Consider the following 13,924-nt stretch of genomic DNA (forward strand, 5'->3'; position numbering starts at 1 on the left):
CAGTAATAAACATAAATAAAAAGAAAGGATTAAATCGATGCGTATTTTCAAAAATGGATCGCACGCCGTTCGTCATCAAGTGTAAGCCAACAACCGCGCCAAGCAAGCGCACATCAACTCCGTTGTTGGTAATCAAGACGAATAAAGGGGAAGGTCCGACACCATTAAGGATCACCGCTCCAAGACCTTTCCCTTACGAATCAAATAAGGCTGTGCCGTGGATATACGACATCCACTCTTCTGCCGACAGTGATATCTCCAATATCGCTGGACTTGGGGGCATGACTAGGAGTGGCAGGATCTACACTCCCAAAGATCTTCATGATAAAGCTCCCAAGAATAAAGAAAAAGGAAAAGATAAAACCGAGGAAAAAGAATCCGAGGAGGAGACTGACGAGCTGTTAAAGTTTATCCGACAGAGCGAGTACTCCATCGTGGATCAACTTCATAGGACGCCAGCAAAGATTACGCTGTTGTCGTTGATCCTAAGTTCCGAACCGCATCGGCAAGCTTTGTCGAAAGTCTTGAACGAGGCATACGTGTCGCACACTATCTCCCAAGACGAGTTTGAGGGGATTGTTAGTCACATCAAGGCTAATGATCACCTCACCTTCATCGATGAAGAAATCCCCGCCGAGGGATCAAACCACAACAAGCCCTTGCACATCTCTACAAAGTGCAAGGAGTAGCACATCGTTAAAGTCTTGGTAGGTAATGGATCTTCCTTGAAAGTGATGCCAAAAAGAACGCTCAAGCAATTGGCAATCAAGGGAGTCCAAACGCGCCCGAGCAACATGATCGTTCGAGCTTTCGACGGTTCTAAAAGAGAAGTAGTGGGAGAAATCAATCTTCCAATCCAAATTGGACCCACTATCTTCAACGTCGAATTTCAAGTGATGGATATCACTCCCGCATACAGCTGTCTCCTCGGCCGACCTTGGATTCATGATGCGAAAGCTATTCCTTCTACGCTCCACCAGAAAGTCAAGTTCATAGTGGGTGACAAACTGGTGACCGAACAAGCTAAAAATGACATACTCATCAGCAAGCCATCCAACATACTTTATGTGGATGCAGCAGAGGAAGCTTTAGAAACCGCCTTCCAAGCATTGGAAATCGCCAATGTCGAAACGTTTCCCCGAGAAATGAAGAAGGTAGCCTCCATGCTCACCAAGAACGGATACTTGCCAGGACAAGGATTAGGCAAGGACTCCCAAGGAATCCCGGAGCTACCCATTATCAAGGACAATCCGGGGAAACAAGGGTTAGGATACAACCCTGTTAAAGATCAAAGAACGAAGAGGAATCAAGATCCTTCTCGACGTTCTTTAAGCCAGATCTTTAGGAAGGCCGGTTCACAAGCGTCAAGGCCGGTCGTCGTCGTCAAATGTTTTTCTCCTTCCGATAGGGATGTATAGACTCAGTGACTATTAGAGATCACTCCTCGGGGACAGCCCGACCCCCGAGCCTCGATAGGGCACATGTTTCCATTATGATTATAATAAAATCATTCTTCATTAATTCTTTATTGCTTCTTTTCTCGCTTGCAATAAAATTCTAGACCACATTATTTTAACCCTGTTTGAATAAACATGAATGAGGTTAAAATCATCTTAATAATAATAAACCCACATCATTTTTATGTGGAAGTGTGTGTGTCAACTTGGAGCACCTTTTATTGGCCTCAATAAGTGCCATCATGGATAAAGAAATCCTAAAGAGCAAAAGACCCGCTAGGAATCCCACAAAAGGGTGACCTAGGCAAAAGTTAGGGTTACAAAATAAGACCAAAAGACCCGCTAGGAATCCCACAAAAGGGTGACCTAGGCAAAAATTAGGGTTACAAAATAATGAATAAAAACAAAAGCCCGCTAAGACACCACAAATGGGTGTTTTAGGCAAAAGTAAGAGCCGTCAAAAAAGAAAAACAAAATAAATCCATGATGGTACCATCAATTGAATTCAACAAAGGGGCTCAAGAAAAGCTATCCAAGTTGTCAAAGCACAATCATTAATAACAAAGATGTGCTTAACCTCATAAGTGTTTAAACAAACAAACCTAAACACAATAAGCCTACCTTGGCCATCCATGCTTACAAAAACAATTTTTCAAAAATAAAATAATCCCCTCTAAAACACAAACTTTTGAAAATATATCCTTTCCTTCTTTTCTCTCTTGTCCCAACGATTTTTGAATAATCTAGTGGAAACATGGAGATATAGTGGTCAATAGGAGGGTTGACACATCTTCTAAAGAAAGGGAAGGATCATTTGGTTGATGACACCAAATCTCAAATATAATACGCATCATTCCTCGGTTACAGAAGTCGGCAGCGCACAGTCCGTCTGGAGGAATGGCAAAATCCAAACACAAAAACGCATCGGTTAATTCTTTTGAAAAAAGAATCAAATAGAATTAGGTGCATCATACTGCATACATGCATACAGATGATAGGTGTACTGGAAGATCACTTATTCTCTGTTTATTGAAAAAACAAAAAAAATATAAATAATATAAATTTCAGAAAAAACAATGCGCCTGTACCATGTTCAGTACACCCGTACTAAAATCAGGGTTATGAACAAAATTTCAACTCAATACGGGCGTACTGAAATGGATGCGGCCGTATTGGCCATAAAGAAATTTTCAAAGACCTCGTCATGAGGCAACTACATAAAATAGAAAAAATAGAAAAATTGCTTGTGTATGACAGCAGCAAACAAAATGCAAAGATTCAGAAAATCAACAGCGTCATACAGAATAACTGAGCCTGGAGAGGCTTGCCGAAAGAATACTCTCAGAATAACTGAGCCTGGAGAGGCTTGCCGAAACAATACTCCCATAGAATAACTGAGCCTGGAGAGGCTCGCCGAAATAATACTCTCAAAATAACTGAGCCTGGAGAGGCTTGCCGAAATAATACTCTTTAAGAATAACTGAGCCTGGAGAGGCTCGCCAAAATAATACTCTCAAAATAATTGAGCCTGGAGAGGCTCGCCGAAATAATACTCTCTCATAATAACTGAGACATTTCTATACAGAAAAAGCCAAAACCAATAAAGAAAAGGCAAAAACGAAAAAAAAGCCGTAACCAATAAAAAGGCAAAACATAGAAAAAGCCGAAAACGAAAAAGGCAAAAATACAGAAAATCCAACAAACAGCTTGTACAGAATAATCGAGCCTGGAGAGGCTCGCAGAAATAATACTCCCCAAAGGGAACCTCAGCTCATGAAGCCAATATCCAACAAGAGCTTTCAAAGCAAGATTGTCAAAATCTCCCAAAGGAAGTACGATCATCCAAGTAATATATCCAAGTCAAAGGACTTCAGACTTCCTCAGTGGAAAGTAGCTCTCCGACTCAGGCATTGAGTGAGGCTAAGCCTGTAGAGGCTTCCTAAATAATACTCTCCCGATCAGACAGAATAATTGAGCCTGGAGAGGCTCGTAGAAATAATACTCCTTCAGAATAATCGAGCCTGGAGAGGCTCGCAGAAAGAATACTCCCTTCAGAATAATTGAGCCTGAAGAGGCTCGCCAAAATAATACTCCACATCACAGAATAATTGAGCCTGGAGAGGCTTGCTGAAATAATACTCTTACAGAATAACTGAGCCTGGAGAGGCTAGCCGAAATAATACTCTTTCATCATAACTAAAGCCTGGAGAGGCTTGCAGAAATAATACTCTCTCAGAATAATTGAGCCTGGAGAGGCTCGCAGAAATAATACTCCCCAGAGGGAACCTCAGCTCAAGCTCACGGGAAAATCCCCAGCGAGAGCTATCAAAGCAAGATCGACGCAATCCCCAATGGAAGTGCGATCATCCAAACAGTATATACAAGTCAAAGGACTTAACACTTCCTCAGTGGAAGATAGCTCTCCGACTCAAAGCGCTGAGCGAGGCTAAGCCTGTAGAGGCTTCCTAAATAATACTCTGGGATACAATAAGATCCCCAAATCCCCAATCGCCTACTCAAGAGGCATCCCTGCAAAAAGGAGAAGAAAATAAAAAATATCAATAATTATTCCCCAAGCGGAATCTGGCACTCAGCCGAACACCGAACATCAAGATAATTCGCCTACTCAGAGGCACTTCTTCAAAAAGAAAAGATCCAAAAGATCAATAACAAATCCCCAAGCTGAATTTGGCTTTTCAGCCAATCATTGAACATCAAGATGATATGCCTAACAGAAGAGGCTAATCAAAATCAACGACAAAATCCCCCAGCGGGTAACAGCCTACACAGAGGCATTCCTTCAAAGAAGAGAAAAATCGGAAAAATCAACAACAATTCCCCAAGCGGAATTCGGCTTTTCAGCCAATCATTGAACGTCAAGCTGATACGCCTAACAGAAGAGGCCAATCACAACTAATGACAAAATCCCCTAGCGGATAACAGCCTACACAGAGGCAACAAAATCCAAAAATTAAAAAGAGTTACCCGAATAAGGATAAACCGGGATACTCCACCAACGTCAAAGGACATCAGCCAAACATAAGGCATCGCTCAACTCAGAGAGAAAGAGCATCTGTGTCTATACCCCAAGGAGTCAGAAATTCCCCAAGGGTACCAACAATGCAATGCAAGTTGGGGCACAGGAACCTGTGAATGACTGCACATCCCCTAGACGGATCCCTGTGTTATCCAGCCCCTAGTGGCACAAAATCAGAAACAACCGTCGAAGCAGCACCGTGGACTGTGGAGACAAAATCATCACAAATCCCTGGAAAGGAGATATTCACGCTACCCCGTCGTCACAAACACGGAGGTATGCAGCTTCCGGCTCGGGCAATGAGCGAAGCTATCTCTGGAAAAGGGGTACTCACCGCTTACCGTTGTCACAAAGGTACTTAGCTTCCGGCTCGAACAAAGAGTGAAGCTAAGCCTGGAGAGACGGTACTTACAGCTTCCAGCTTGGGCAACAAGCAAAGCAAGGCCTGGAGAGGCAAAACTCACACTGCTCACCGTCGTCACAAAGGTGCTTGGTTTCCGGCTCGAACAAAGAGCGAGATTAAGCCTGGAGAGGCGAAACTCACACTGCTACCGTCATCACAAGGGTACTTAGCTTCCGACTCGAACAAAGAGTGAAGCTAAGCCTAGAGAGGCGGTACTCACAGCTTCCAGCTTGGGCAGCAAGCATAGCAAAACCTGGAGAGGCTACTCGACAATTTTCCACCGGAAGACGCTACAAGTCAGAAGGTCGGCGCATCACCCGGACAATTGGGTCAACTCCTTTACTTGTCGGCCGGTATACCAAAAGGCCGTCCGACTAAGTAAAAGGGGGGCAGCTGTAGACCCCTAAAATTGTCCGGGTCGGAAATAAAGCTTGAAGACTCTCGAAGACTGAAGGAAAACCAGCCAGAAGGACTCCTGGAAGGCCCTAGGAGGGTTCTCTGTAGGTCTAGAGGTCTTAGAATAGCTCAAAATAAGGAAGTGGAGGGAATGAAGCCCAATACGGCCGTACTGAACCTAATACGGCCGTATTGAAGCTTCAATACGGCCGCAGTGAACTCAATACGGCGTATTGAAGTTTCTGAAACTTCAATACGGCCGTACTGAAGTCAATACGCCCGTATTGACACTTCAATACACCCGCAGTGAACTCAATACGGGCGCATTGAAATTTCTGAATTTCAATACGGCCGTATTGAACTCAATACGACCGTATTGAAGTTCAAAAATTTCAATACGGCCGTACTGCTCCTGTAGGCCGTATTGCGCCTATTCCCTATAAATATGACGTCAATTGGACGTCATTCCACACTTTTGAACATAGTTTCAACCCTCTCCTTGAGTATTCTGGGGTTTTTGAGCAGTGTTCTGCCCTAGAAATCACTCGGAGAGTTGATCCGACGAAGTTCTTGAGCCCCGAGCCATTTTGCTTGAGGATCGAACCTAGTCGAGGGGAAATCTTTTTGATTCCCTTAGTTAAAATTTTGTTCTAGGAGAGCGAGAAGCGGGCTTGTAGAGCGAGGGAACGCCAAAACGCTTCCCAGTTCATTTTTTGCAATATATAAAAGCACGCTTCAAGAGGTTTCCCTTCAATCCTTCCTTTTACCGCTTTCTGTTTGTTGCATAATTTAATAAGTCATCATGTAGATAGTTAATTTATAATTGCTTAGAATAAATAGGGGTAATTTAGTAATTTTACGCTGTTATCTTAGAAAATAATCTGTCATAGGGAACCCGAAAGGGGCGCTGTGGGGTGCTAACACCTTCCCCACGCGTAACCGACTCCCTTACCCAACTCTGGTTGTAATGGCCAAAGTTGATTTATAAAATCAATTGCCTTATCCCTTTTTCCAATGTTTTGAGTAAAACATTGGTGGCGACTCCACGAACCCTCCTTTTGCGAAAACCACTAATCCATGGAGGGTCCCGCTTGGGATTAATATGGATTAGTGAGACTTTTAATAAAATTGCTCGTTTGACGAGGTCTCAGTTTGAGAATAAGTCATTCTAAGCAATCCATATTTTAAAACAAACGAGTCCAACCATCCTTCGCGAATGCCGAAAGCCCGTTTCGGGCCGGTGGCGACAAAGGCTTGAAGATCAGACCTATCGGGTGTTAGGTCGATGTTGTATTTATAGCGCTTGAGAAAGGCGTCGGCCAACTGCCTCCATGTATGTACTAGATTTCCATCTAGCTGCATATACCAGTTGAGTGCAGTTTCAGCCAAGCTCTCTTGAAAGCAGTGGATCAAGAGCTTTTCATTTGTGGCATATGCAGCCATCTTGCGACAGTACATGGTGAGATGACTCTTGGGGCAAGTCGATCCCACGTATTTTGGGAAATCCGGCACTTTAAATTTAGGAGGGAATTGGATGTCCCTCACTAAACACATGTCGGCGGCATCCTTGATGTCAAAATCATGCCCCTCCATAGCCCTTAGCCGATCCTCGAGGGCGTGGAATTGTTCCTTTGATACTTCGGGCTCTTTAATCATAATTCCAGCCCCAAGGGGTACAGCGTGTGGAGGATCTTTTTCATGCTCTTCCTCCTCTCCCTCATGATGGGACCCATGATCACTGTGATGAGATCCATGGATGTTGTGATGACGCATGAGTTCCATCATTTGCGCCATTTGGTCTTTAAGTTGTGAAAGCTCGGTTGTGAGCTTTTTGTTTTGCTCCTCCAATGCTTCCATTTTCTTGATTTTCTGTGCGCGTGTGAGGACAGAGAGATGACCAGCCACTTTCTAAAAATGAATATTTAATCTAATTAATTTATGGAATGAATACGCTCTTGACATGAGCTTGATAACCCTCCATTTTTAAGGCGCTGCCTTTTTAAAACAGAGTGTTACCACCCTCCTTGACTTATGATCTCTCCTCAACGGAGAATCTCGATAATTATGGGTCTCTTTTACTCATGTCAAGAGGTATTGGTGAACCTAGAATGCATGGTTTATGAGGATGCATGATATCTTTATTGGTAATGATGTATATGCTCCTCACTTTTATTATATTTTCACACATGGTTTTTCCTCTCATGTCATGATTTTTTCATGCATGGGGATTATTCTTTAGACCTTATCACGAGGTTATTTATTAATGCACAAACAATTGCACATAAGCATTTACACAAACAATTCACTCATCCACGAACAGTCACGAGCGAATCACGAGGTAGGGGTCTCCTGCAGAAAAGTGCATATTCAAGGAGGATCTAACTGTTCTCACTTGGTCAAAGGCCCCCAAGGTGCCCCCATTATAGGGACCCAATTCCTCTCATCGTAGGTCGATGGAAAGCTCCAACGCACCGTCGGACTCAAGTTCATGGTTATCACCTTGAGTGATGTTTTCCGACAACGGTCTACGGGCACCTATAGACCCATTCGACAACCGGCCGTACTAACATCCACTCCCTATGGTTAATCACTCATGCCCCCGGGTATAGAGGGAACTGTTGTGTGCAAAGGTTTGTGTGCAGTTTTTATTTCAAACAATTGCGTAAATTTTAAAAATACAACAGTTATTTAAAAGCCACATAGATAAACATGTTATCATACAAACAAGGGGTAATAAAGTAATTTTAACTATTATTTGTTAAAAATAATCTGTCACTAAATGGGACTGACTCTCGAGGCTTCCCCAGTGAAGTCGCCATCTGTCGCCACCCCGGCCCAAACGGGCCTCGGCGGTCGCGAAGACGGTCGAGCTCGCTTTTATTTTAGTTTTGAAAATGTATTGGATTATTAGAACGACTTGTTCTCAAACTGAGACCTTGTCGATCTTATCCAATTTATTTATTAAAAGTCTCACCAATCCATATTAATCCCAAGCGGGACCCTCCATGGATTAGTGGTTTTCGTAAAAGGAGGGTTCGTGGAGTCGCCACCAATGTTTTACTCAAAACATTGGAAAAAGGGATAAGGCAATTGATTTTATAAATCAACTTTGGCCATTACAACCAGAGTTGGGTAAGGGAGTCGGTTACGCGTGGGGAAGGTGTTAGCACCCCACAACGCCCCTTTCGGGTTCCCTATGACAGATCATTTCTAAAATAACAGTGTAAAATTACTAGATTACCCCTATTTATTCTAAGCAATTATAAATTAACTATCTACATGATGACAGTTTAAGTATGCACACAGAAAGCAGTAAAAGGAAGGACTTTAAGAAGAAACCTCTTGAAGCGTGCTTTCTATATATTTCGTAAAACTGGGAAGCTTTTTGGCGTTCCCTTGCTCTACAAGCCCGCTCGCTCCCTCCTAAAAAACTTTGACTACGGAAATCCGGAGGATTTCCCTTCGACTAGGTTCGATCCTCAAGCAAAATGGCTCGGGGTTCAAGAACTTCGCCGGATCAACTCTCTGAGTGATTTCTAGGGCAGAACACTGCTCAAAAACCCCAGAATACTCAAGGAGAGGGTTGAAACTATGTGTGAAAGTGTGGAATGACGTCCAATTGACGTCATATTTATAGGGAATAGGCGCAATACGGTCTACAGAAGCAATACGGCCGTATTGAAATTTTTGAACTTCAATACGGTCGTATTGAAGTTCAATACGGCCGTATTGAAATTCAGAAATTTCAATACGCCCGTATTGAGTTCACTGCGGTTGTATTGAAGCTTCAATACGGCCGTATTGATTTCAGTACGGCCGTATTGAAGTTTCAGAAACTTCAATACACCGTATTGAGTTCACTGCGGCCGTGTTGAAGCTTCAATACGGCCGTATTAAGTTTAGTACGGCCGTATTGGGCTTCATTCCCTCCACTTCCTTATTTTAAACTACTCTAAGACCTCTAAACCTACAGATAGCCATCCTATGGTCTTCTAGGAGTCCTTCTGGCTGACTTTCCTTCGATCTTTGAGGGTCTTCGAGTTTTATTTCCGACCCGGACAATTTTAGGGGTCTACAGGGCTTTTGTTTACTTTAGAGCTTAGTGAGCCCAATAGGTTTGGTTGGCATTGTTAGAAAAGAATGGCACAATCCAAGAGGGGGAGTGAATTGGATTCTATGACCCTTTAAAAATTTTCAGAGTATTTAGGATCTTTATTTCACTTAAACTTTTCTAAGACTGAATTTTCAAATGAAGCTTCTTTAAAGACTTGTTATGAAAGTATGAATGCTTTATGCTTTCTTGATTACAAAATAATGAGGTCAAATGTAATGCTCTAATTCAGATTAAACCATGAATATTCACACACACAAGTTAATCAAGAATTATCTTCTTTAATATCCAACCAAGAAATTACTCAAAGTAAAAGATAAGGTAGAAGAAGATTGCACAAGTCTTTTATACTGGTTCAGCCACTCCACATGTGACCTACATCCAGTCCTCAATAAACACCTGATCAAGATTTTGTTCCACTATCTCAAGGAAGAAGGTTTACAAGCACACACACATGCATATACTTCAACACTAAAGATAACCACTTTCTTGACCCCAAGAAAGCACCCCTTGTAGAAACCCACTACAAGAAACCTTACCACTTGAGAAACCCTTCTCAAGATTTACAAGTATTCACATAGAATAAAGGAACGAATTCACCTGGAATTCAGAAACAAATCTAAGTCTTCCCCTTTCAAGAATATGATGATGATGATGATCCTCTAACAAAGTTTTTCACAGACGTTTTTACTCTTGGATTTCACAAAGAAAACTCTCCAAGATAGTCACAAAGACTCCACAAAAACGCTTTTCTCAATTTGATTATCAGTTGTAACTTTTTTCTTAAGTTTCTCAAAGTTTGAACTATTTATAAAAGTCTCAGACCCAGATAATCGATTATTTTGTTCTTCAGGTTTTCTGGAAACCAACCAAGAACAATATAATCGATTATTTTGCTGGATAATCGATTATTCCAGAGAGTTATTTATGGGATAATTGATTATTTTGGAAAATAATCGATTATTTCAGCAAGGCATCCCATTTTGCCTGTTGCTGGAATAATCGATTATATTTAACGATAATCGATTATTTTGAGTTAGTATTCAAAACTTCGTTTTAAGCCTCAAAATAACTTTCTAACCTTTTTGACTCATCATCATATACTCTCTACTTAGCTTAGATATCGATTTGCTCATGCACACAGCATACACAACATAAAATCTCATTCAAAACATTTTATTTTCTAAACTTTATAACATAGCTCTATTTAATAGCCTTTTCTTGACTTTCTCTGACTTTGTTTTTATGCTTCTCTGACTTTGTTTCTATGCTTCCACATTGTTGTTGTTTGGTTGTCTCATATCTTGTGATCATCAAAACTCTTTTAAGCTTCAAGTTTCTCTAAGCTCAACAATCTCCCCCTTTTTGATGATGACAACCCATGACTCAAATCATATCAATCCAAGCTATTGTGCTTCAACCTTTCCAACCATTATGCCTTTAATTCCAACATACCAAACATGCACAATACACACACACAAGCACAATACCTGCAAAAACAACAACTATACACACACAACAACTATACACACACAACCTTTTCTCCCCATTTGGCATTATCAAAAACAAAGTAAGCCATGCTTCACAATATAAGCCATATACATTAGATTCAATCCTTGTGAACAGCAATAACCAAGTCAGAATTATTTGTGCAGCAATAAACCACAATTCAAAATAATTCAATCCAAAAAAAACATTAACACAATGTTAAAAACAGAGCATTCCAACCAGCAAAATTACAACTATCACCTATACTCAAAACAGAGTATTATAAGCATCAATCAACCATGAATCAATTTGTTCACATCATATCAAATTTTCAAAACAAACCATTCACACATATATGCTAAAAAACAGAGCATTCTTACTCAGCAATCAAAACAGAATATCAACACATATGCTCACAAAACAGAGCATCGCAACACCAACTTTCCAAATCACAATTTGGAATCACAATCAAGCCATCATATCAGCAAAATAGACTCCAAATTTCATCAGAATTCAAATTGTTCAATAACAAAAAGCATTAAAATTGTTTAGAAATTAAAATATTACAACCCAAATTAAAATATTACAACCCAAATGAAAGTAGAGTTCAAAAATAGAATTTAAACTCCTAATTAAAACTAATTATCAGAAACATAACAAAGATCAATCTTCATCCTCCGGTATGCCAAGATGAGTCTTGAGTAGCTTCACTTCATGATCAAGATCATCAAACCTGTCCAGAATACCAGAAAACAAAGATTCATGTCTTCTCGACATTTCCATCACCGCATCCAGTTTGTTTATCATGATTTGCTCAAAAGGTGAAAACGGTTTTGGCTCCGCTTCAGTCTCTCTGCTAGGTTCAGCTTCCACCTGTGGTGGCTGATCCTCATCGTGAGACGGAACACCGTCTTCATCAGTTGCCAGTTCAGGAGTCGGGGGTACATTGCCTTTGAACACCCATTTATCTTCTTGTTTAAGCATCCCCATGTGATGCAAATAAGACTTCTCTATCTTGTTCGAAGCATGTAAAACAATTTTTCTTTCTCCTGTTAAATCTACACCAGCATTTTCAAAAATCTTGGACAACAAAAGAGCATAAGGAATTGGGCCATCTTCCTTCCGCCTAGCCTTCCACATACAGTCATTGACGACCGATACCCAATCAATTTTGATTTTCTTTTTAATAACATGCATAAGTAAAATGTCATCCCTTGACATTTGAGCATGATTATGTAACCTAGGTTTTAACATCCAGGCAATAATGAAAGAAATCAAACGGAAATTCTTTTTCATACCTCCCACTAGGAACTTCTCATAGTTGGTGTTCACTGGGTTCCTTTGACAGTCCCGGAAGGTAGTTAGCTCTTCAAAATCCCCAAAATTGAAAGGTTGGGGTTTCTCCCGTCCAGTGCCGCTTAGCCCCGCAGCAGCCTTCAACGTTGGCCCGTCCAACTTAATCATTTTTCCTTTCACCACAGATTGCATGATGCCCTCATTGCTTGTGGCAAAACAGAGGAATAACCTGATCAGCTTAGGATAATAAGGGCCCTCCATTTCAAAAAACTTGCTCAATTCTTGGTGCTCTAGAAGGGTTGGAAAACTAAAACCCTCATTCTTAAACCATTCAAGCTTAAGAGTCTTCAGAGGAATGATTCTCCGCCCGGCATACCACTCAAAGTAGTATTCTTGAGTCTTCTCATCTGGAAACCACTTTGAAATCAGTTGCCCAGAGGGTAGAGGACGTTTGCTCCGCCTCACTTCAAGCTTCTTTGGTCTCTTTGATGAAGATGCCATGAGTGGGTATTGAAGAAGATGAAGAAAATGAGAAATTTGAGAGGGTTTGAGAGAGTTAGGGTTTGTGGGTTGAGAGAAAATGAGAGAATGAGAGAATAGGAGGTTTTAAGAAGTTATGCCCTAACACCTTCTGAATGGGGGGTTATAGGAGGTTCCAAGGGTTTGGTGCGTATTTAACCGTTTAAACGTTTTCAAAAATTTCAAAAACTGCCCAGATAATCGATTATTTATGCAAATAATCAATTATTTGCATCAGCAAAATCCCTCTAAAAACGTAATCTGATATGGATAATCGATTATTACAGAGAGTAATGTCTCCTAACACAGCCCAGATAATCGATTATTTCCAGAATAATAGATTATTCCAGTGGCTTCTCAGATTCCACATCTCAGATAATCGATTATTTCCCAAGATAATCGATTATTATAGTGACTCTTTAGATTCTTCTTGCCAGATAATCGATTATTCCCCAAATAATCAATTATTCCAGTGGCTCTTGGAATTCTTCATGTTCCAGATAATCGATTATTACCCAAATAATCGATTATTATCATGGGTTTACTTAAGATAATCGATTATATTTTAAGATAATCGATTATATTTTAAGATAATCGACTATTCCAGAGAAGTTTTGCTTCTCAGAAATTTCAACCTCTCAAGTTTACACCAAGTCTAATTTGCCACTTGAATACTCCCTTCTAAACATCTCTAACTATCACTCTCAAAGCATAATCAATTCAAGCATGATTCATTGATTATCCTTAATTCAATTCTCAATTGGTTGAATCTTTCCCTTGGTAGAGGTTTTGTAAAAATATCATCTAATTGTTTGCTAGTTTCTACAAACTCTACAACACAATCATTCCTTTGAACATGATCTCTTAGAAAGTGGTGTCTTATCTCAATATGTTTTGTTCTAGAGAGCAAAATTGGATTCTTGGTCAAATTTATTGCACTTGTATTGTCACACCTCAAAGGAATTTTATTCAGCTCAACTCCATAATCTCTTAATTGTTGTTTCATCCAAAGAATTTGAGCACAACAACTTCCAGCAGCTATATACTCAGCCTCAGCTGTACTCAAAGCAACACAAGCTTGCTTTTTGCTATGCCATGAAACAAGTGCACTACCTAGTAAGTGACAAGTTCCACTTGTGCTCTTTCTATCTAGTCTACACCCATCATAGTCTGAATCTGAGTAGCCTATCAGACTTAGTGAGACTCCCTTTGGATAC

Source organism: Cajanus cajan, chromosome 7 (assembly GCF_000230855.2).
Source record: "Cajanus cajan strain Asha chromosome 7, NIPB_CcT2T_4, whole genome shotgun sequence".
Classification (NCBI taxonomy): Eukaryota; Viridiplantae; Streptophyta; class Magnoliopsida; order Fabales; family Fabaceae; genus Cajanus; species Cajanus cajan.